This window comes from Rhinopithecus bieti, unplaced genomic scaffold (assembly GCF_001698545.2).
Source record: "Rhinopithecus bieti isolate Rb0 unplaced genomic scaffold, ASM169854v2 scaffold_52030, whole genome shotgun sequence".
Classification (NCBI taxonomy): domain Eukaryota; kingdom Metazoa; phylum Chordata; class Mammalia; order Primates; family Cercopithecidae; genus Rhinopithecus; species Rhinopithecus bieti.
The window spans coordinates 1,320,568-1,346,945 of NW_016821228.1; positions in this window are offsets into that span (position 1 = coordinate 1,320,568).

The window sequence follows — 26,378 nt, forward strand, 5'->3', positions numbered from 1 at the left end:
ATATATGCCTACTATGTTCCCACAAAAAATGAAAATTTAAAGAAAACTTAAATAAGATATATTGTGTAAGGAAGGGGTCCAGCTTCAATAAACTCCATGATTGAAAAGAAAACTTAAAATTTTAGAATAGTTTTAGGTTTATAGAGAAAATTAAAAAAGTACAAAGTTCCCATATATTACATATGTTTCATCTATTATTAACATTGTACTGTAGTATGCTACATTTGTCAAAATTAATGAACAAATGTGGATAGATTATTATTGACTAACCACCATTGATTATTCTGATTGTCTTGGTTTCTGTCTAATGTCCTTTATCTGTTCTGGGATCATATCCAGGGTATCATATCAAGTTTATCATGTTTTCTTAGGTTCTACTTGACTATGACAGAATTTTTCAGATATTTCTGCTTTTTGATGACCTTGGCTGTATTTAGGAATACTGGCTACATAGTTTGTAGAATACCTCTCAATTAAGATTTGTATGATGTTTTTCTCATGATTAGACTAAGGTTATGTGTTTTGGGGAACAAGACCACAAAAATAAAGTTTCATTATTATCAAAATGCTTCAAGAACACATACTTTCAATAATAGTTATCACTGTTGATGTTAACCTTGATCACAGGCTGAAGTAGTGTGTTTAAGATTTATCCATTGTGAACCTATGCTTCTTACTCATGTTTTTATACTATAATCTTTAGAAGAAAGTAACCATGTTCAGCCCACACCTTACGAGCAGGGCATATTCTCCACCTCCCTGAGGTAGGAATACCCACAATAATTTTTCAGAATTTTTCTGCATGGGATATTTGTCTGTCTAGACTATGTATTCATGCATTTTATCTTTACTTACATTAATATGGATTCATGGATATTTATTTTATACATTGGATGATAACCCAATACTACTTTATTTTGTTGTTCAAATTGTTTCAGCTTTGGTTATTGGGAAATACTACAATCAGTGTCTGTGTCCTTTGACATAACCCCTATCTTGGTTTTTCAATTTATTTGTTTGTTTAGAGTATACAAGGTGTATGTTTTCTGGTAACACAAGGTGCCCCAGGTTCATCTTGTATAGTTTCTTTCTTAGTCATAGAATCAGGCATGTCTCAAGGAGACCTGGTCTCTTTTAATGGAAATTGCTATTAGGAACCATGATCTGTGTACCAGGTGTGCTCATTGGGAATATCATTCTTGATATGAGTCAGATGACAGAGCAAGGCAATATACGTGGGTATACCAACCAGTGTGTATACATATCTTCATAAATACTTCTATATGTAACCATCTGTATTTATATGAACATGAGTTCATACTGATGTACCCAATTTAAATCTGTCATTCTAGTATTTAGCTATTGTTTATCTGTAACCTCCAACTGCAACAGTGAGAAATCTGTTTTCCATTCTCTGACATTGGTTAACTTAATTATTCAATTCTGGTATACATATATAGTGGTTTCAGAATTTTTAGCCTGTACTCCTCGTTTTTTAAAATCAATTGGCTGATTATCAAGGGACATATCTGAGAAAAATCTGCAGATTTTCAATCCACACATCACTGAGTTGAAAGTTTTTTATGTGGACCCCAAATGTTGGAGTTATTTATATGCATTGGTGCATCAATAAATATTTTGTTTCTTTAAATAAAATAAAGGTAAAATATCCTAAGTGAATCCTTCTAAAATGAAAAAATATAAAATATTAAAACATCTAATATCCTTGGTTCAATAAAGTATAGTTTTAAAATTATATTCTACAGAGTTCTTTTGTTAAAAGGAAAATGGCCAATTCAAATTTGCTTGGTTACAAAATAAATCTTCTTCTCTTAAGCAACTGCAGGGAAGAAATATGTCAAATCTATTTTCATAACAGAAGCTATAGGTAAGCTAAGGTTCACATGCTTGGAAATTTTCACCAGAAAAGAGAAAAAAGTAACACTTATTGTAATCCAGATTGAAATATTATTGGGAAGGTCTTTGGTGTTTCTGATTTAGGGTTTGTGTTAACCCTTTGGATCTAACATTGTAGCCATGAATGAAAAGTATTATGACTGAGCAAACAAGAGTAGAAAAGCATCGCACTGCATTAATTCCAATACAGAAGAGCAAAATTTTGTATAACTTCAATAGGAAAAACTATTATTTTCTTTGCAAAATGTATAACTCAGCATTTTTTTGCTAAAACAGCATTAGTCAAGAGCTAATATATCTAAAATATTGAACTGAATGTATTCTTTTTTTTTTTTTTTTGAGGTGGAGTCTTGCTCTATTGCCCAGGCTGGAGTGCAGTGGCACGATCTCAGCTCACCGCAAGCTCTGCCTCCTAGGATCACACCATTCTCCTGCTCAGCCTCCTGAGTAGCTGGGACTATAGGCACCTGCCACCATGCCCGGCTAATTTTTTGTATGTTTAGTAGAGACGGGGTATCACCATGTTAGCCAGGAAGGTCTCGATCTCCTGACCTCATGATCTGCCCACCTCGGCCTTCCGAATGCTGGGATTACAGGCATGAGCCACCATGCCCAGTCAAAAGTATTCTTTAATATGCAAATAGTAATTAGAAATTGTAAAGACTAAAAATTATGGAAATTTATAAATGTGAAAAGAAATAGATTTATCAGAAGGAACATGAATATTATAAAAGGAAGACAAAATAGATTGAACTTGAAAATGACCTCCTTAATCCATCCCTTGAGTATGTTGATGATGCTCTTGCTCAGCTTGAGAAATACTTTAGGACCTAGAAAATAGAGTTGAAAAGCGCATAACATTATGTGAAAATAATCACATCTGTTAGAATCTGTAAAGATCATGCCCATGTGCTTTAAGGTTTCAACAAGAAGTGATTCTCATGGCTGTCATAGACTTTAGAGATGCTTCTCGTAATCATGTAATACACAGAGCAAAAGAAAAACCCCCAAACCAAACTTGATACACACAGTATATATACACATAGCCCTTCTGTTATGATTATTCCTATGTGGTAATAATTAATCCTTACTCTCAACATCCTGTGAAATAATCATAAAATACAAACCAGAGTCAAAGGTATCATCCGTGAAAAATAGCAAGAAAAGGAAAGGGACAGGCAGTAGGAGGTTGTCTCTTTGATAATTATAAGACTAGGAAGGAATAAAAAGCAACAAGCAATGAACAGCGTGAGTTATATTATTTAATGATCTTCACTGGAGACTTCTGGCAAGGGATAGAGTAACTGGCCTCAGCTTACCATGCAAAAAGTACTCTGATCACCAGGCAGCAAGTAAGGACATAGGAAAATGTTTCCTCTGTACAAGAGTGCCATATGAAGGAGACCGGGGCTCGAAATTGAGCTTATTTATCCTATTTATTCAAAAATAAATAGGATTGGAAAGGTTCTAGACTTTACTGTCATATAAAAGAAAATGAATACTGCGTTTAACATCCCAAGACAAAGAATGCACTCAAATTGCAGCGATGAAGAATCAATTTCAGAGGGAAAAGGATTATCAAAATCAGAGGAAAATTTTGGAAAGTACCGCATTCAATTTTCAATTAAATGCAAAAGAGAGTGTGTGATAAACCAGTATAAGATAAAATAATTAAATAACAGATTTTGTATAAAGAAATCAGCAGAAATTTAAACATACAAGGAAATAAGATAAACATGGAAATATTTTAAGGAGAATAAATTTCAGTTACTAAACTAAATAATATTCATACACAGAGAGTTTAGAATTTATTCCATAGACAGCAAAATCAGTGACATGGTAAACAAATTAGGAAACGAAGCTGTTTAAAAGGAGAAGAAATGATTAGAAGAAAATGAAAGACATAAAGGAAAGAGGAAGCAAGGAGGAGAGGAAAGAAAGAAGGAGAGAATTCTGGAAATAAGAAGAAATAAAGGAAGGCAGAGAGGTGGATGGTTATAAACAGCTGTATTCTCACCTATGTATAATTGAGATTTTGAAGACAATGTCAAAAGAAATATAGTGGACATCTTATGCCTTCTTCTTTCTTGGCTGTAGAATTATCAGGGTTATTATTATAGTTGATATTTACTAAACACTCTTCACATGCCAAGAAGCATACAAAGCACTTTAAAGATCTGAACTTTCAGTAGCATTCAACACATATAACTACTCCCCTTCTTCTAACACCCTATCTCTTTTTTCCATCTTTTCTGTTGTTTCATGGTCTCAAGTGATCTGAAATTTATATCTCCAACACGGAATGCCAACCATATTTCCAGAATGATATATCTTAATGTCTGTTAGAAATTTCCCTTTGAATATTTCACAGACACATGAAACATTTTCAAAACTAAACTCATTTTCTCTCCCTAAACATGCTCATCCTTCACCATTTACTATCCCAGAAACTGATCACTACAGTGATGTATGTGCGCTACTAATAGAAATAAATGATAAGAAAAAATACAGAAAACACACAAAAAATGCCTATGCCATTGAGTATAAGCAGAAATATATTTTATGCCTCACAGGAAATATTATACCAACTATCTGCTTTCCTTTGTCTCTCTTACTTTCAACAGAAAAAAATATGCAAAAATACAGCCAGATTGCTTACAGCATTAGTGTTTCTTGTACCTAGAGAGTCATAAATATGACAATTGGCTGGATGCGGTGGCTCACGCCTGTAATCCCAGCACTTTGGGAGGCCGAGTGACCAGATCACGAGGTTAGGAGATCGAGACCATCCTGGCTAACATGGTGAAACCCTGTCTCTACTAAAAATACAAAAAATTAGCCGGGCGTGGTGGCGGGCGCCTGTAGTCCCAGCTACTCGGGAAGCTGAGGCAGGAGAATGGCGTGAATCCGGAAGGCAGAGCTTACAGTGAGCGGAGATGGTGCCACTTCACTCCAGCCTGGGCGACAGAGTGAGACTCTGTCTCAAAAATAAATAAGTAAATAAGTAAGTATGACAACTATGAGATAAGTAAACTCACAGCCTAGTGTACTGACCAAACCCCAAAAAGGTCTGAAATTAATTCCAATCAAGATCTTCCAATATGATCAGGTTTAGATAATAATTTTAAAGTTTTGGGGATTTAAGTAATTAGAAAAATATCACATTTTATCATGAAATAATATTTATTTAGAAGTGCCTTTTAACCAATCACGTATAAAATAGTGTTCCTATGATGTTAGTCTGTTTTAGTTTTATGTTATTGATTTTAACGCATAACATTTTTATAGTGAAATGTGTTTGAAACAAAGTGAGGTAATTTAGTTCTTTTAAACAGTTCAGCTTTAAAAGCATTCATTGAGCAGTGATTTTGACTTAAATATTACATCTCATGTGAAGCAGCAGAGATAAGAAAAAATAAAGTACTAAATGGTCCTGAGGGGCAGAGCTACTGAGGATCTCCTCCTAAATTAAAGCAACATAGTACAACACTGTGAAGCTCACACAGTTCAGCTCTCTTTTATTTTACATCCTATCCTGGGTATAATTCTTATCTCAGCTTTTTAAAAATTAATCATCCTTTTAATTATATCCTACATTTAAAAGTATCTTGATTTTAGGAATCCCACAATTTCCATTTTAACTGCATGCTTATAATGCTACAACATTCTTTGTAATAAAGTAATATGCTCATGAAAAGACATATCTATTGGGCACCTACCATGTTCCATACCCCATATGAAGCATAGCACTAGACAACAAAAAGGTCATCACTTCTCTATTGCTCCAATAGTGTAGAAGAAGATTTAAATATTGCCTGACGTGATGTCATTTAACAGGTAATTATTGAGCATCTACTGTTTTCCAGGAACTGTTTCTGAATCTAGTACTAAAGTATGGAGAAAAAACTCCCATTGTCTTAGTCCATTCTGTGTTGCTATAAAATAATACTTGAGTCTGGATAATTTATAAGGAAAAAAAGGTTTACTGGACTCACAATTCTGATGGGTAGAAAAGTTCAAGATTAGGCATTAGCCTCCTGTGTAGCTGGGATTACAGGAGCACACCACCATGCCTGGCTAATTTTTTGTATTTTTAGTAGAGACATGGTTTCACCATGCTGTCCAGGCTGGTCTCAAATTCCTGACCTTGTGATCTGCCCGCCTCAGCTTTCCAATGTTTGTTCTTTTAAGTTATCTGCCCTATTTCAAGTGAGACACATGAATACGTGAGATGTGAATAAGAGTAACACACTGTATTATTTGCTTCTTATCAGTTAATAAATGCATAGAATATGGAGGAAGATTCAAATGACTTCCAGACTTCAGGGTAAAACGGTGTTATTTAATCCACTCTCACCTTGGGAATCCTATTTACTCAGCTTCTGATCTTTTTTCTTACCAAAATGACATATACAAAATGGTAATAGTGTCTATAAAGAGAACAGATATGTTACATGAAAGTGATGATAAGATAGAAATAAAGAAATACATATTTTAGGATATAAACATGATATGATCAAAGATATAAAAGCCCTGAATTTTTAAATAACGCAAATAAATTGATTTGAGATATAAATAAAAGATAAAACCTCATTAACAACATGTATTACTAAGCAATTGCCTGTTCTTTGCATTGCAAACACCAATATTTTGAGGAACAACTAAATTTTTCCCCAAAAAAGTTCCCTCTTTTCGTATATGTAGCTTTAGTCACAAGGAAGATTTGATGAAAGTATGGATAATTCTAATAAAAGGGAAAACAGATTAGTATTTGAGATGTGAACAAAACTTAATAATCTTGCAAGACATCAAAGAGGCTAATAGCTCTATAAGATTCTCCTACAGTTATCAAACTTTAGTCTTCATAGAAATCAGAATAAATAAAACTGCATTCTTTGCTAGAAAATACATCTTTAAGAACTTACTCATTGGAAAATGGAAAGAAAATATAAGAGAGAAGGTGGAAAAATGCCTCGGACTTGAGAACAGAACTCTCTAGCATTTCTTGACCAAAGATGTCATTCTAGGGACCCTGTGCTTTACTGAATATGGAACGCACCAGAGGAGAGCTTCTTCACCTGTATCTCAATTAATTTGCTTGCTCAGTGTGGAAAAATTTCCTCCTCCAGAATTCAAGACATCATTTTTCTTCTTATTTATTTAAGCTCTGCCCATCATATCTATATTATTTGTTAAAAGCTTCTTGTCCTGTAGTCCTTGCTTATGAGCTAAAATTTGCTACTGTTCACTTCTCCCCATGGTAATGAGAAAAATATGTTCTAGAATGCCAACATCTCCTGGTAAAATTAATCTGCAAACCATTGCAACTGAAATGGTTTCACTCATAATAGTTTCTTTACCATAACATCTTAACAAGGATTAATAAAATAATTAACATGTTCAGACAAATGTTTCCTGTCAGAGTCATCAGGAACTATTTTGAAAATAAGTTTTAGTTTTTGAACAATGAAAGACAGACATTTAACTCCAGGTTTTAGTAGATATGATTACCTTAAGATTTTGATAAAATTTATGCAGTGGGTCCACATTTGCTTCAAAAGAACACCTTTTCAATTTTTGGCTTTGAGTGTTTCAAATTCTCACGAAGTATGTTTATAAACAAAGGTTGATCAGATGTAATCAGGATTAAGTGAAAAAAATAATCCCTGTCTTTAACATTCCATATGACTGAAGCATATGTTAAAATACTGTAGGAATTCACAGGAGATAATAATTCTGACTAACGTGATATGACCTATGTGAAAATATTAAAGAAGTACACTTTCCACTGTTCCTTAGAGGTGCAATATATATTTCTCTATACTGACACAAATATTTTCAAGATTACCAAAACTGCTTTTATAAAATATTCTTCCTTTGACTGTATATCTTAATCAAACACTCAAGGAAATTCCCAGAGTTTCAGCAAGGATTTGCAGATGGTTATGCAGAACTGTGTGCCCCACTTATGGAGTCATAAAAGCAAGTTATAAAGAAATGGATCATAGATCTAGATAAGAAGTGATGATTATCCAAGCAGTCAACATTTTATACATGAGGACACTGAAAGTAAATGGCTTTCCAAAATCAGAGTCAGTCTGAGGTTGTAAAGCTTCTCTAGGGTGGCCTAATTCTCAGGGTTCATTTACTGGAACGCAGAACGATGTAAAGTCAAATATCCTCTAGCTATGAGATTATAATTCTTAAATTTCCTTAACCACTATCTGAGTTGCGTTGAAATCAATCGCGAGTAGAACTGTGCAGCTTTCGTCAAACAGTTCCCAACCTCTTGAGTAAAACAAAAAATATTTGTATTATGCTCATTTTCCCATGACAGCCAATTTGAAAGAACAACAACAAAATATTGCCAGGAACACTGAAAATATCTAATAATGTATAAAGATCAGATATAGCAACCTTTCTCAAATTTTACATTTTGTAAACCTGCTATCCTATGTACTTTGGAATAAATGAACATAATTGTTGGCAGAAAATAATTCTATCAAAGAATGTTTGTACTATTGATGCAGACAGTCTGTATCCTTCAGTTACTGCAATTGTTAATAATCATAACAACAGTGATTAAAGATCATCCTTCAATAGTATTTTAAAGGTCAATGAGAAGAGTCAAACTCTATAAAATATTTGAAGAGATGTATTTTGAGCCAAATATATATGAGTGACCATGTCCCATGACACAGCCCTCAGGAGGTCCTGAGAACATGTGCCCAAGGTGGTTGGGGCACAGCTTAGTTTTACACATTTTAGGGAGGCATGAGACATCAATCAAATACATCTACGAAGTACATTGGCTTGGTTCAGAAAGGTGGGACAACTCAAAGCTGGGAGGGGGGAATGCTTCCAGGCTATAGGTCAATTTAAATATTTTCTGGTTGACAATTGGTTGAGTTGTCTAAAGACCTAGGATGGATAGAAAGGAAATATTCAGGTTAAGATAAAAGATTGTGGAGACCAAGGTTCTTTTGAAGTCTTATAGTGGCTGCCCTTAGAGACAGTAGATGACAAATGTTTTGTATTCAGATCCTTAAGGTGCTAGACTTTTAGTTGATCTCTTTAGGATTGAGAGGGCCCGAAGGAAAAAGATCTAGCTATGCAAATTTTCCCCTACAAAGTACAGCTTTGCCAGGGCCATTTCAAGATATGGCAAAGATATATGTTTTGGAGTAAAATATTTTATTTTATTTTATTTTCTTCCTTGTCTTGTAATGTTATGTCAGAGTCATCTTGGAAAGTAAGTCACGGTATATAGGGTTACATAAAACCAACCTAATGAGAATTTATGATTTGTAGGACATGACTCTCCAGACCCCTTAGGTAGGAATTTGGGCAAGATACAAATCAGAGCTTAGTCCTCATAAACTATACTACCCAAAATATTTTTCAATATAATTTCCTAATGAAGACCCACTGCAATTTAAAACCTTTACTAACCTACAGCAATATAAAAAATATGTTGAAAACAATGATATATGCAATCAGATAAACAAGATACATTTAGAAAGAAATCAAGAAAGCAGTCCAAAGGAAGCATTAAAATAAATTGTTTTCACTAATCAGATTCTTCAAAAAGGAAAATCACTGAAATTGTAGAAAAGCAATAAGAAATAAAAATTTCAATTACATGTTTAGTGATAATTAAGCACTAAAAACTGTGCTGGACATCGAATCATATTTAAACACCTTCAAAATGACCACAGGAAGCCGTTCTTATTATCCTGATTTTATGAATGAGAAAAATTAGGACCCCAGCTGTGTATTACTCATGTATTCATTTATTCAAAAATAGCTTTTGGATATATGATAATCTCACTCCAACTTTAACTCTCTCACTGATTATTTGATAATAATAACAGGTCAGGTATTCTGTAAAAAAAACATGTAACTATTGGATGTCTGCTCTGCTATGTTGACTATTCTGTTTGGTGAATGAAGACATGGATAAGCCCCAAGGTCATGGAGTTTATAATCTACCAGAGGATATAAGTAGTTAAAATAAATATATTTTCTTGGTCTTGGTAAGGATTAATAGGTAAATTTAGATAGAGTAAGGAATAGTGGCTAATAATATAAAATTTGGTGTTACTATTTTAAATATGTTGACAGTTTAAACAGGTTGACAGTTCTAATATCCTAATATTTTAGTAGCAAACTATATCAAGTGAGGTAGAGAACCATGGCGATGAGTGAATTTCAGAAAGAGGAAATACTGAGGGCTAAGATCTGATAGGCAGATTATCCAAAGTGACTCAGCTGGAAAATGGTTTGAGTCTTCTTTGTGATGACTTCAGAGCCCGTCTTCTTACCCACTGCAGAATGCCAGAACATGTCTGGTTTCCCATGACCTCACCAATATTGCACTTTTTAAGATATTTTCAGTTTTAGCAATTAAATAGCAAAAATAATGGTTTATGTTCTTTTCTACTTGCAACTTATTACTAGCAAAGTTAAACATATTTTATGAATATTTCTGTTCGCATTTATTTTTCTGTGAATTACCTATTCAGAGTTATATTAGTCTACTTTCATATTGCTATAAAGAACTACCCAAGACTGGGCAATCTATAAAGGAAAGAGGTTAAATTGATTCACAGTTCAGCTTGGCTGGGGAGGCCTCAGAAAACTTAGGATCATGGCAGAACAGTATGGGGAAGCAAGGCACCTTCTTCACAAGGTGAGAGGAAGGAGAATCAACGCAGGAGGAACTACCAAGCACTTACAGAATCATCCGATCTCGTGAGAACTCATTTACTATCACGAGAACAGCATGCGGGAAACTGCCCCCATGATTCAGTTACCTCCACAAAGTTTCTAAATGTGGGGATTTGGGGATTACAATTTAAGATTAGATTTTTATGTGTGGACACAGTCAAACCATATCAAGAATCTTTGTTGATTTTCCTATTGGGTCGTTCACTTTAAACTTTCCACGTATTAGCTTTGTGTGAGAGCAATAGTGGTTTTTGCTATCACTTCCAATCGCAAAACCCGCAATTTTTATGTTTTGCATCAACATAATACATGTGCACACATACTTAAATACACACACATGCCTATCTATATAAGATATCAACACTTCAACTAATTACTTGTATTAAAATATTTTATCAAAATTTTATTTATCACTTAGCTTTTTAATTGCTACATCATAGTTGTAAATATTTTAGGATATGTGTGATATTTTGATACATGTATACAATATGTAGTGATCAAATCAGGATAATGGGGACATCCATAACCTCAAACATTTATTTTATCTTTGTGTTGAGAACATTGCTATTCTTCTCGTCTAATTACAAATATACGATAAATTGTGGTTAACTATAATTTTCCTACTACATTATCAAATACTAAAACCTCTTCCTTCTATCTAGCTGTATTTTTGTACCCATTAAAAAAATTTTCTTCATCCCCCTCCTCCTCTCTTTTATTCCCAGCCTCTGGTAACCACCATTCTACTCTCTACCTATTGAACTACACTTTTTAGCTCCCACAAATGAGTGAGAAGATTCAATATTTATTTTTCTGTGCCTGGCTTATTTCACTTATTATAATGAACTCCAGTTCCATCCATCTTGCTGTAAATGAGAGAATTCCATTCTTTTTTATAGATGAATAACACTTAGCTTTTTTATAGGGTCTTATATAGATGTTCTAAATTTATAAGTGAATACATATTTCAATTTTTTTCAAGGTTTAATTTGAACAACTAAAAATTCTGACATAAAATATGGATTTCCCCACACCATTTCAAAATGAAATTTTCCCTTGTTGTCTGTTGTCTTCTGTTCCTTCCAGCCATGATAATGACGTTTAAGATCTTCATTCTCAATTGGACTGTTGTGGAAGACCCCAACCATAATTGCAATTTAATCTCTTCTAAACTCATCAGCATAATGATAAAGATGCTCTGCATTTGATGTCAAAATACCTCTTCACTGAAACTACCCTCTGTGTTGCCAGTGTATTAATATACTAATCACAAAACACCTGCCATTCACGGCTTTCCATACTTACTTATATTGTACTGCTTTACCTCCTACTTCCTGTTTCTTCATTACTCCTTGTTGGATAGACCTGAACTTCATTAGAGGTCTAACCTAAACAACAATCCCTATACAAATATTTTCTGATGCCTTTCTTGAAAGGAATGCATCAACATGTGTGGCATTTTAGAATACCTGAGCATTTTATCATATGTTGTGACTAAGTTGTTAGTAAAAGAAATTCACCTACTAGCTAATTTTAGGAAGCATCTACATGATGGTACCTATCCCAGCATCTGGGAGATGCTCAAGTGGAGTTTTGAATTAACACACTGCAGTGTAAGGAAGGTACATGATCAAACTGACTGGACTTCTTTCTCTGTGTATTGACACTTTCTCTCGGTTATTTATTGTTCTAATTAAATCTTTGGATGTGAGAAGTACTTATTAGTCCTGGTTATTGAGTGACAGACAGGAGATAGATAAGAATATTTCTGCCCAGAGGAGAAAGGTAGTCAATAAATTAATCAATTTAAGTCATGATAAAATGAGCCACAAACTATCCATTCATTTATGTGTTCTAAAAATCAATGATTTTAATGGCACCAATGAAATGAATCAGATGGTCTTTACTAAGATAAATTTGTTACCACATTTTGGATACCATCATGGATTAAACAGAGTATCTTCAGAGACCTCTTTTAATATAAAATCATAGATTTAACAATACATTTCTTAGGTAAAAATGCACTTATTTTAATATTAGATCATTCTTACATGTTGTCCCTTCTACTCACTTTCCCTCTCTCTTTAGCCCACTAACATATATAATTTTTTTTCTATTCTGGCAGAAAAACCTAAGCACAGGATGACAATAAAATGTTATGAAACCTGTACAATTTCTTTAAAATTGTATTACTTAAAGAAAATATAAATAGTTAAATAAAAGACATGTTTACATTGAAATAAAATAAAGGATGGGAAAAGGTAGTATCTAAGTTTCCTACTTATTGACAATTCTATAAGTTATACTTTTCAAAATATTTAAAAGAAAGCAATATAATTGGCAGCAATTCATGTAACAATTAAGAACATAGATAATAAAATTAGACATCAAATGTTAAATTACATCTTTACCTCATATACTGAGTGGTAATGAATATATGCATTTTTTATTGTCAAAAGTTGCTCATCGTAAACCTTAATAATTCATTTAATGTCTTTAGTCATATCCCCTCTATTATTTCTGAATCAGTTATTTATATTTTCTCTTTTATTCTTTATTGATATACAAAGATGTATCAATTTTCTTATTCAATTCAAAGCATCAATTTTTATTTTATTGACATTTCTATACTTTTCTCTTTCATCGACTTTAATTTTATTATTACATTTTCTTTTCATCTACTTACATTAGACATAATTTTGTGTTATATTTCAGGTTTCTGAGGAGAGCAACTTAAATTACAATATTAGACCTTTATTTTTTCCAGTATAAGAATTCAAAACTAAAATTTTATTGCAAACCACTATGCTCCAGAATTATTAATAAGTTGCCTTTTAATTTTATTTACTTCAAAATATTTTAAAATTTCCCATGCTATTTATTTTGTTTTCTATTTTATTTGGAAGTATGTCAACATCCCAATGCTAGGGATTTTCCAAATATCTTTATGAAATGAATTTCATTATAATGAGACAACATGCTGTATGCAATATCAAACTTTTATATTGAAACTCATCTGATTGCGAATTATTATCTGTCTTGATGAATGTACAATGTGCACTTGAAAATAATATTTATTCTGCAGTTGTTGAGTGTTCTATAAATGTCAATTAAAGCAAGTTAACTGATTATGTTGTTTTCGATATCATTATTGTCTATAGACCATGAATTACTGAGGGGTGTGTAAAATCCCCACCTAAAATTGTCAATTTGTCTGTTGTATTTTCAATTCTGTCATTTTTTAACTTTATGTATTTAGAAACTCTGTTATAAATCTTATAAACATTTAGGATTATTATATCTTCTTGATTAATACTTAACCTATTATGAAATTTCCTTCACAATCTCTGATATTATGTTTAGAGTCTCTTTTTCCAGATATTAATATAGCTATCCAGTTTATTATGAATAATTTTGTACTATTATATCATCTTTTTATTTTAGCCTATCTTTTTATTTTTTTTTTTTTTTTTTTTGTTTTTTTTGAGACGGAGTCTCGCTCTGTGCCCAGGCTGCGAGCTGCAGTGCCGCGATCTCAGCCACTGCAAGTCCGCCTTCCCGGGTTTACGCCCATTCTCCTGCCCCTCAGGCTCCCGAGGGTAGCATGGGACTACAGGCGCCCGCCCATCTCGCCGGGCCGGCTAATTTTTTGTATCTTTTTAGTAGAGACGGGGTTTCACCAATGTTAGCCAGGATCGTCTCGATCTCCTGAACCTCGTGATCCGCCCGTCTCGGACCCTCCCAAAGTGCTGGCGATTACAGGCTTGAGCCCACCGCGCCCACGCCAAGCCTGTCTTAATCTCTAAATTAAAATGAGATTCTTTTAGGCAGCACAAAGTTAAATTTTCTTTTTTAAATCCACTTCTAAAAGCTCTTCTAATTAGAGTATTTGTTTCATTTACACTTAATGTATCATATGATTGGATTTTAAAGAATCATCTGGTTGTTTTCTATCTGCTGATTTTCCTTTTTCCCCTATTTTTTGTCTTCTTTAGACAAAAATATTGAGGATATTGTTTTATTTCCAATTACCTGTTAACCTCCTACTACGTTTTAAATTTTAGTGGCTGCTCTTGGGTTAATAATGTCCATCTTATCTCATTATAATCTGACTTCAAATAGTAACATAGCTCTTCACATACAATATAAGAACTTATACTTTCATTTATCCTCTTTTATTCTTGTATAAATTGTATTTTATATTTTAGTTCTACATGTTATAATCCAACAATACATTATTATTTTCCTTCAGTTTTCCTTTAAATAAAATTTTAAAATCTCCTTCATTCTTACCTTCAAATATCCCATATTTGGAGCTATTTTTTCCAAGATTCCATCTGGCGTTATTTTTCTTCTGCTGGAAGAACTTCCTTTAACATTTGCATAGTGCAGATTTATTGGCACTAAGTTTTCTTATAGTTTCACCAGTCATATTTGAATTCACTAAGGTTTTTCTTCAGTAGTTTTCCCCAAATAAGTTTGCACGCTCCAAACTATCCAACTAAAACATTTGTTTTTGAGGACTGTTAGGTTTGTCCTTGGCTTACGCTTTCTTTTTTTAAGGATCTTATGACTATCACTCCATTGTCGTCTGTTCTTGAATATTATGGAGTTGCCAGAGCCTGATGCCATTTTCCCTATAAAAGTGACCATAGGGTTTTTTTTTTTTTTTTTAAGTCCTGCAAATTAAGTGATGTATATTCCAGTGTTGACAAGTGTGGGCAAATATTTCCTGGTATAGTGGATGCTCTTTGGAGGAGTTTTGTGGCATCTTTAATTTTAGAAAATGTTCCTAAATTATAATTAATTATTATAATAGTTGAATTTCACTTCAGAAACTCCAGCTATACATATATTGAATCAAATTTGTGCTTTATTTATGTTATTTTTTCTTAATTTTTTAAAAAAGTATTTATTTCTAACACATTTTGTTTACTTGTCTCATTTCTAGCTTCTGAATCACTTCTTGTCCTTTCTTAATTTTTTTTTCAACTATGTTTTCTTCAATGTTACTTCCTTTCTGTGGCAATTATATATTTTCTTCTTCTTTTTTTTTTTTTCTTTTTTCAGAATGGAGTTCTGTGAGCTCAATTTCAGCTATCTGCTGTCTTCAAACTCATATAAGTTCTTAGATTTCTGCTTTGTGTTCTTACTTTTTATAATTAATTGCTTTATATTTCACTAAAAAAAACCCAAAACCTGTGATTTCAATTGTCCTTTCCTACACAACAACATTTATGTGGTGAGCAGTTTCTTGTCTGTTACTAATCATGTTCTTCTGCTTTCTTTATTCACACGACACTCTTATATTGATATTTAATTGACTGCTCTTAGTTATTCATTATTGAAAGGACTGGGTTTCCTAGAGCAGCTATTTCTTGCAGGGTCTTGTGATAGAGTAAGGGGCAAGAAAGTATTTTAGGCAAATTGGTGTTCATCAGCAAAGGACCTCTTCTTTCCAGCTGCTGAGCAGATAGGTTGCAGTCTAAAAATATGGCTTGCTTATGTCATTCTTTGTATAGTGTGAGCCTCTATGCATTTGTAAATTATAACAGCTCTGGGGATCCACTTTCTATAGCCATTTTGTAGACACAACACATAGCTTTTACACTGCACTGCTTCACCTTCAGGGAATATAGTCTTGTTAATTCGTAAGAGACCTGTTAGCACTGATCTTTCTCCTCAGCTGCTCTCCGCTTCCTGCCATACATCTCCTGTAGAAACTCGACTTGGAATCCATCTCTAGTTTTGCCAACCTTTGAGTTTGCATATTTTTTTTAAATTACTAGGAGAATAAGGGGGAAAGGCTGATTTTAATCAGTCATGTATAGATTAGAATTATCCCTTTTAAAATTTTTGTCACCCTGGGATCTTACTATATTACAAAATAAATAATTAATAACAATGTAAAATCTGAAAAAGTGCTGAAACGCCGCAGTGTATTTTGCTGATTCTTTCATCTTTTGACCTTTCATCATATGCTTGTTTAAAAAAGTGTCTGAATTATGTCACCAAATGTAGTGGTATTAAAGCGCCAGCAGCTCACAGAACTGAGTGAATTACGAAATCTTAAGACTGAAGTCAAAAGTTCTATACTATCATCAACATTGCAGGTTGTGTTCTTGTATTGGACTATATTTTTCAGAAACATTTCAGGATGGGATGTTACTGCAAAGTTGTTAGTGAACTTTTCCTTTTGGTTTTCAAAATCCCCACACCGCATTTATATCCATTGAGTATTACAGAATGGCTGCTGAATGCCAAATATTTCAGAAGCCTTATTTTTTATTTTAGAAATATTTGAAGATGGAGCTATGGGATACTGATTTGGTTTGGTAGTGAGGGCTTTCTCCCAGGTTGCAAAGAGAAGACCACCTTATTGCTGTGTCCTCATAGGGCAAAGACAGAAGAAGAAAGCAAGCTGTGTGGTGTCTCTTCTTATAATGGCACTAATCCCAGCATGGGGACTCCAGCCTTATTGCCTCACCTAAATTTAATTACTTCCCAATGGCCCCAGCTCCAAATACAATCATAGTAGGAGTAAGGGCTTCAACATATAAATTTAGGGTGAAACACAATTCAGTCCATAGCACATAATGAGGTAGAGTCTGTGGACATCACTTCATAAAACAGGTTGGCTAAAAGAAATACATTTGGGAGTTCCTGGTTCAAAGCTCCTATGTGGGAATAATTTGTTAACTAATGTAAATTCTAATTGTTGTGAACAAAATCTGCATAATTTGAAGATATTTGAAAAAATATCTATATTAACATGCTTTAAGTGTTATAATAATCCTTTATCTTTTCTCCTCCTTTCCACATATGCATATTCATATATCCCCTCTGAAAACATATTTCCCATTGAAGGCATATTTCACATTTAAGTTTATCTTTGTGCATCAGATTTAAAAGATACATCAGTGACTGGGTCATAGATTTTGAATGGCAATTGCATGCATCTCATTTCCACGGTGATTAACGGTCCAGTTGCCAGCCCATTAAATATAACTTACATTCAGCTGCTGAATCCAGAGCTACATTTCAGTTAACTGTAGTTCTGCCAGAAAGAACATAAATGTGGTAGTTCCTAGTAACGCTTGACTAGTTAAAACACTTGATAATACTACTTTTTCTTACTTTTTCATATCTACCCTTCCATCTTCTCACTGTGCACATCAACCTCTTCAGTTAAGATGCTATGCAGTGAGTCTCAAAGGTTGATAACCAAGATAAAACATGGCCATGGCCTTCATTTCCCTGCAGGTTCACTTAGTGTAGATTCTTCATCCACCAGCTTTTCCCTGTTTAATTACTAAGTGACAAAACGTTTAGGTGGTTTTGTTTTCCATTTGAAAGTTATCATGATTCATAAGAAATGATGAAATACCCATTTGGGCCAGGATAAGGGGAACTCGTAAGTTTTACATGGTCCATCCAAGTTTACCACAATAATAAGGAAATTATTTCTGGTTGTAATTGGTGATGCCAGAGGGGTAAATTTGAATTAGAAACCTAGTTTCCTTTGGAGAAAAAAAAAAGACTGATTTTGGGTGGGAGATGAAAAAGAGAATGCAGGAAGGTAATTAGAGGTTCTTAGCTGAGTGAAATGATACAGTACTGGAGAGGTTTGTTTATCTAACTGAATTCCAAAGGCTGAAACTCCACATACTTCTAAACTTTAAACCTTCAACTTCAACATATTTTCAAAGCAGCCCAGAGGCATTAAAAAATATTTCAAATCTATCCAGTTTAACGATCTCAGTATATATTTAATGTTTTACAGGGAAATATCATGTAACATTGCACAATAAGAATAACTCTGTGAAGTTACTTGTTCCCATTTTAAAACTAAGCTCAAAGATGTAAAGAGGGCAATTGCAGATTTCTGTACATTAAACCCGGATCATGTGATCAACTCTAATTCCTGACAACTGTATCTTTCTCACTTACCTGATTTTCTGTTCACTCATTCTTGTTTTTATCATGATTCCCACTCAATTACTCCTGCTTAGCTCATATAGAGATGTTAGAAATCATGTCTTCCAAACCTCACTTATGTTATAAATGATGAAACTAAACTCCAATGGAATACTTAATGGCCTAAGGGTACACAGCCAGTTAGTCACAGATTTGAGAACAAAACACAGGAGTGACCTGATGTCTGATTCAGTAGTGTCTTCCACTGTGTGTTTGTCTCTCTTTCTCTGTGTGTGTGTGTGTGTCTGTGTGTGTGTGTGTGTGTGTGTGTGTGTGTGTGTTCTTCTTGGGCAATTGAGAAACAGTCCTGGGAAGATAACAAAGAATGAGCCACTTCATTGTGCAATTGCTCTGTAGAATAAGTAAAAATATTTCTTGAAATCTATAAATAAGAAATCATTTTTTCCCACTTCAATTATCTACTTTCTTCAGGTAAAATCTTGTTCGTGTGTTTTGGATTTTGAATACGAATCTTACTTGTTCTTATCAGGAGTGGTTCAGTTTATGAGAAGTTTCTGTCTTTATGCAGGTTTCATTCTACTGAAAAGATAACAGATCCTGAAGGGGGCAGTTTTGCAATATAAAGGGTACATTCTTCAGCCTCCATATTTAAAAGATTTATCATCGATACGGTTTGAACCTGTGTCCCCACCCAAATCTCATGTTGAATTGTAATTCCCAGTGTTGGAGGTGGGGACTGGTGGGAGGTGATTGGATCATGGGACTGGTTTCTCATGAATGGGTTAGCACCATCCCCTTGGTGTTGCTCTCATGAAAATGAGTGAGTTCTCATGAGATCTGCTTATTTAAAAGTGTGCAGCACTTCCCCGCTCTCTCTCTTGCTCCTTCTCCTGCTATGAGAAGTATTGCTTTGCCTTTACTTTCTTCCATGATTGGAAACTTCCTGAGGACTCCCCAGAAACAGAAGCTGCCATATTTCCTGTAAAGCCTGCAGAACTGTGAGCCAATTGAACCTTTTTTTCTTATAAATTACCCAGTCTAAGGTATTTCTTTACAGTAGGGTAAGAACTGACAAATACACTCATGAACTACTCAAAATAGGAAACTGAATTTTTTAGAGCAGTGCTCAAAAGATAAGGGAAGACTTCTCCTTAGGATGTGTGTATTTTATATTTCTCTTAACAATTCTTCCTGTTTCATTTTTGACTCAACAAAAGACTGACTAATTTATATGGTGTGTCAGCATGGGCTGGTGGTGATGATCTGCCCTGCGTATAGATGAGAAGGCAATGCATTATTTGTGGAGAATATAAACAATAATAAAATTGACTATAATCAGTATGATTTGTATTAACACCATGAACTGGCAATTTGGAACAATTATAGTTTTAAAATACTCCCCTGCACTAGAGTGAGCAATTTCCGCTATTTGTGCTACCCTCAATACACCATTGCCTAAGAAATAATTCATCAGTTTTTATGTCTATTGCACCTTGACCATTTTGGTTACATGAAGCTTGTTTTTGTCTAGCAAATTCATCAGAAAGTCTCCTGGAAATAGTATTCTCTGAGTTCTTCCACTTTCAAACATGTTCGTTTTCATGGCCTTTGAATTAAAAGTAAATTTGGCTAGGTATAAAAATCTTCTGCCTCACATTTTTTTCTCATATTTTTACTTTATGGAATAAAGTGTTTCTGTTAGAACCTTATGATAACCTGAACATCTTAGACGTTTGTGCTTGGATACACAATGATTTTTATTTTTTCAATGTGGGTAATTTTATTTTATGTTTTCAAGTAATACATTAGTTTTTGAGCAGTTTTAGTCTCCCAGATACATTAAGAGGAAAGTACAAAGAACTCTCATCTACCCTTTCACAGACTCCTTCCCTATTTTCTCTTTTATTAACAACTTGCAGTGTTACAGTCATAATTGAACAAATATTGATAAATTATTTTCATACTAAAGATTGTAGCTCACATTTGACTTCACTCTTGATGTTATACATTCTATGGGTATGGACAAATGTATAAAAGCATACATCAACCACTACAGCATCAAATAGAAGAGTGTATCTGTCCTAAAAACCGTCTGTGCTCTATGTATTCATCCCTCTCTCTCCTCTAACTCCTGGAAAAATAGATTATGACAACCACTGATCTTTTTGCTGTGTGCATTGTTTTGCTTTATTCAGAATGTCACATAGTTGGAATCATTCAGTATGTAGCCTTTTCAGATTGACTTCTTTCATCTGGCATTACGCATTTAAGGTTTTGCCATGTCTTTCATGCTGTGGAGACTAAAGTAACTACATTTTGAATGCTAATCAGCTATGTTAACCTCTGATTAGCCCCAGTCCCATGAATGCCTCCTGATTCCTACTTTATTTACTGTGCCAATGTAACAACAAAGTAACCTTGAATTTATTGCAAAATTATAGGCCATGACAAACATCGTGTTCTTGCCTGTTCTGGAGAGTGCCTTTAATTGTTGTGCTAGAGTACGTATATCCTTTGCTTATGGTATATAAGCCCTGGGTCTGGGAAGTAACAGTGCAGAGATCTACTTGTCTTGCAGCTGCTCAATACCATGCTTATGCCTGAAATTTCACTTAATAAATCAACCAATACCAAAAAACTGGATTCATCCACCTTCCTCTTTGGTATCTTGGCACCTTTGGCACTGAGGGGTCACTTTGCATATATGGTCCTTTCCTGTTACACATATCTTCATCTTTCATTTCTTTCTGTGATAGATATATTCCATTGTCTGGTGGTGTTACAGATTACGTATCCATTCACTGACTGAAAGATACCTTGATTTTATCCAGGTTCAGGCAAATATGAATAAAGCTGCTGTAAACATTTGTGTGCAGGCTTTTGTGTGGACATACATTTTTAACTGATTTGCATAAATACAAAAAAAGCTCACTTGCTAGATCAAATGATAAAATATTTAGTTTTGTAAGAAATTGCCAAATTTCTTCCAAATTAGCTATACCATTTTGCATTCTCACCAGTAATGAAACAGAACTCCTATCTTTCCACATCATTGCCAGCAGTTTGGGTTGTCAGTGTTTTGGATTCTGACTATTCCAATAGGTTCACTGTGGTATCTCATTGTTGTTTTGGTTTGCCATTCCCTAATGACACATGGCCTTGAGTATCTTCTCATATGCTTGCTAGAGATTTATATAATTTCTTTGGCAAGGTTTTTGTTCAGATTTTTTTTTTTTTTTTTTTTTTTGGCGGAGTCTCACTCTGTCACCAGGCTGGAGTGCAGTTGGTGAGATCTCGGCTCGCTGCAATCTCTGCATCCCAGCCCTCAGCCTCCCAAGTAGCTGGGATTACAGGTGCATGCCACCACACCCAGCTAATTTTTGAAGTTTTAGTAGAGACGTGGTTTCACCATGTTGGCCAGGATGGTCTGAATCTCCTGACCTCATGATCTGCCCCCTCGGCCTCCCAAAGTGCTGAGATTACAGAAGTGAGCCACCGCCCCCAGCCCAGATCTTTTGTCTATTTAAAATTTTTTTTCCTTATTGTTGAATTTTAAGATTTCTTTGCATATTTTGTATAACTGTCCTTTATCAGATATGTGTTTTGCAAAGATCTTCTCTGAGTCTGTGGCCTGTCTTTTTATTCTGTTAATGTCATCTTTTTTGGAACAGAAGTTTTAATTTTAATGAAGTCCAACTTGTCAATTTTCATTCATGGTTTGAGCTTTTACTTTGTATCTGAAAATGCAGTAACAAACCCAAGGTCACAGATTTTTTTCAACATTATCATCCAGAAGTTTTTTAGCTCTGCATTTTACATTTGAGTATATGATGAATTTTGAGTTATTTTTTGTGAAAGGTATAACATCTGTGTCTGTATTTTTTATTTTGCATGTGGATATTCTGTTTTTCTAGCATCATTTGTTGAAAGAATCGTCTTTTCTTTCTTTTCTTCATTGAATTGCCTGTGCTCTGTTGTCTGCAATTAGTTGACTATATTTGTGTGATTTCATTTCTGGGCTCTTTGGTCTGTTCTATTGATCTGTTTGCCCGTTCTTTCACTAATATCATAATGTCTTGAATTTTGCAGCTTTATAGTAGGTATTAAAATTGAGTAATGTCAATACTTTCCTTTTGTTTTTCTTCAATATGGGGTAAGCTATTCTAGGTCTTTTATTTCCACGTAAACTTTATTTATTTCTTGAGACAGAGTCTCACTTATTTGCCTAGGCTGGAGTGTGATGACTTGATCTTAGCTCACGGCAACCTCTACCATCTGGGTTGAAGCAATTCTACTGCCTCAACCTCCCAAGTAGCTGGGACTACAGGCATGTGCCATCATGCCCGGATAATTTTTGTATTTTTAGTAGAGATGGGATTTCTCCATGTTGGCCAGGCTGGTCTTGAACTCCTGACCTCAGGTGATTCCCCACCACTTGGACCTCCCAAAGTGCTTGGATTACAAGCATGAGCCACCGCGCTGTATTCCATATAAACTTTAGAATTAGCTTTTCTATAGTCACAAAATACCGTGCTAAAATTTTTATTGGGATTTCTTTGAGTCTGTAGATGAAATTGGGAAGAACTGATATATATATATATATATTTTATTCTACTTTAAGTTCTAGGGTACATGATATTATAACAAAATTGAGTCTTCCTAGCCATGTACAGAAATATATCTCCCTATTTATTTGTATCTTCAATTAATTTTAAAAAATGTCTAATTATTTTACTTTTATAAGTTTCAGAATATTTTAGTCATACAGTTGGTATTTTAAATATTTAGATTAGTGCTTACCTTTGTTGTTTTAAGAATATTTCACTGAGAAATGGTTTTAGTATGAGTCTGTTCCAATGTTTTGGTTTAATCTTTTGGGGACTTTTGTTAAATATATATTAGATTATTTTGTCAATCTTCCATAGTATCACTTTATCTTGAATACATTTTTATACCTCTCATTTATTTTATTTATTCATTTTGTTTTATTTATTTATTTATTTTGAAACAGGGTTTCTTGCCTGTCACCCAGGTTGGAGTGCAGTGATGTGATCTCGGCTCACTGCAACCTCTGCCTCCTGGGTTTAAGTGATTCTCCCGCCTCAGCCTCTCGAGTAGCTGGAATTACTGGAGTGTGCCATTATGCTCAGCTAATTTTTGTGTTTTTAGCAGAGATGGGATGTCACCGTGTTAGCCAGGCTGGTCTTGAACTCCTAGGTTCAAGCTATCCACGTACCTCAGCCTCCCAAAGTGCAGTGTGAGCCAACACACCTAGCCTCCTCTCATTTAATTTTAAACTTTAAAAATTATTCTTTCTATCTCAGGTAACTATTGAAACAGTTTTCAACATATCCACTATGTTTATTTGCTCCTGTGTTATGTTTTTTCTAGCTTTATCTTGACTTCTTAAAATTTTGTTCTTTCCTGTTTTTCTTTATTTGTGTACCCCCTCTTTTCAAGTCATCATTTAGACCAATCATCTCATTTTTTTTTTTTTTTTTTTTTTTTTTGAGACGGAGTCTCACTCTGTTGCCCAGGCTGGAGTGCAGCGGGGCAACCTCAGCTCACTACAAGCTCTGCCTCCCAGGTTCATACCATTCTCCCGCCTCAGCCTCCCGAGTACGTGGGGCTACAGGTGCTCACCGCCACGCCTGGCTAAATTTTTGTATTTTTGGTAGAGATGGGGTTTCACTATTCACAGGATGGTCTCGATCTCCTGACCTTGTGATCTGCCCACCTCAGACTCCCAAAGTGCTGGGATTATAGGCATGAGCCACCGTGCCTGGCCTCATCTCATTTTTAATTTGTAAAAATAATTCTGATTTATGTGATTTTCTCAAAGCTCTCATTATCTTTTAATATCAATTGCTCATTTAAAATTTAGATTACCATTTTAATTGTTATGTGAGTTTGTTTTGTAAAAGTGTTTTCATTTTGATGTGTTACACCTAGTGTTTGTATATAGATTCTGATTGTAATACATGATTGTAATACTTTTCTTAAAATTTTAAGTGAAATAAATTTTTCTGTACCTTTAGAAGCATGGGAAGGGGCAAGACAATTTTTCCATCTCCGTTGTCCTAAAACCCTCTGCTATAGTTTTCATTAAGTGATCAAAAAAAGAAAAAAAAAGTCCCCTGCTTCCTGAGATTTGCCTTCTCTGCATCCTTTCTCACTTTTGTCTTCTTCTTGTGTTTCCTTTATTCTGGATATTTCACATCATTCCCCCTTCAGTGTTGAGCATTATTCTGGAAGAAAGCTTCAGACTGTGAGTTTCAAAAGTGCCCAGAGCACACAGTGATTTCTAAATTTACTAGGATCCCCTTCTATTCCATTTGCCACCTGGATTCTCATGACCCCCAGCCACTATTGTGAGCCAGTTTTCAGAGATGTCTGTGCACACTTAGCAAAGAGGGCTTCTCTTCTCACACCTATCAGACACCTCAGATGTTCACAGAATGTAGGGCTTGTAACTGTCCTGCTCTGTCGCTGCCTACTCAGATATTGTCATCAAGTTTTGTCATACATACTGCCTTTTGAATTTTTGGTTTTGCTATATTCCTTGCAATGCCTATTTTAATTTTAAGAAGTTTCAGACACTATATCACCCTTGCCACCATCTTCCCGGGATTTATCTATAGACTGCAATATTTTCCAAATGCTAATGGCTCAAACTGGATTGCCCCCTCACTAATAATTCACACTCTTTTCTCAGGATACAGCATTTGTTCCTTCACTAATTCAATGAATATTTCTTGAGCGTCAGGCATTTTTAGCGACAACAGATGTAGGAGAAAGCAAGATTTGTAAAGCTGACATTCTCATTGTCAGAGAAAGCTTACGTTCTCATTGTCAAGAAAATAATTAAGCACCCACGTAATATGTCAGATAGTGGTAAAAACTATGAAGAAAACTATAAAACTGGGAATTCAGAATTAAGAATACAGGGAGAAAGGAAGCTTCTTATTTCAAATCAAATAGGCAAGATAGATGTCTTTAAAGTTTTATGTGTAAACAGGGACTTGCAAAAAATAACAGAATGAGTCCTGTAGCAACTTGGGTGCATAGTGAATATAAATTCCAGAATGAAAAAAAAATCAGTCCAAAAGTCCCCAAGGCTGTTGCATTCTTGAGAAACAGTGAAAGAGCAAAAACTCCAGTATGGATGAAGAGGAGCACAAGAGAATCAGAAAGGTAGGAGAGAAGCCCATAGATGCCATCTGTAAACTAGGCAGGGTCTCATGAGCCACTGCAAGGATTTGGGATCCTTTTCTGAAGAAGGTGGGAAGCTACTGTACAAATTTCATGGATTCCAAACAGGATTTGGTTTATGTATTAAAAAAGAATTGTCGATTGCACTGGGGAGTTATACATGATATAAATGATGACTTGATGGGTGCTGACGAGTTGATGGGTGCAGCACACCAACATGGCACAAATATACATATGTAACAAACCTGCACGTTATGCACATGTACCCTAGAACTTAAAGTATAATAAAAAAATGAAAAAAATATATATATATAATGTATGTGTATATATACATATATACACACACAGACATCCTATTGGTTCCATTCTCTGGAGAACCCTGACTAAAACAGATTTCAATTCTCCCCAAAATTAGCTTATAGATTCAGTGCATTCCCAATCAAAATCCCAGCAGGTTTTTTTGTAGAAATTGGCAAGATTATTCTAAACTTCAAATGGAAATGCAAAAAAAATGCTTTGGCTATTTTAGAAAAATATAAAAATAAAAAGTTGGAGGTCTAACACTACCTGACTTCAAAACT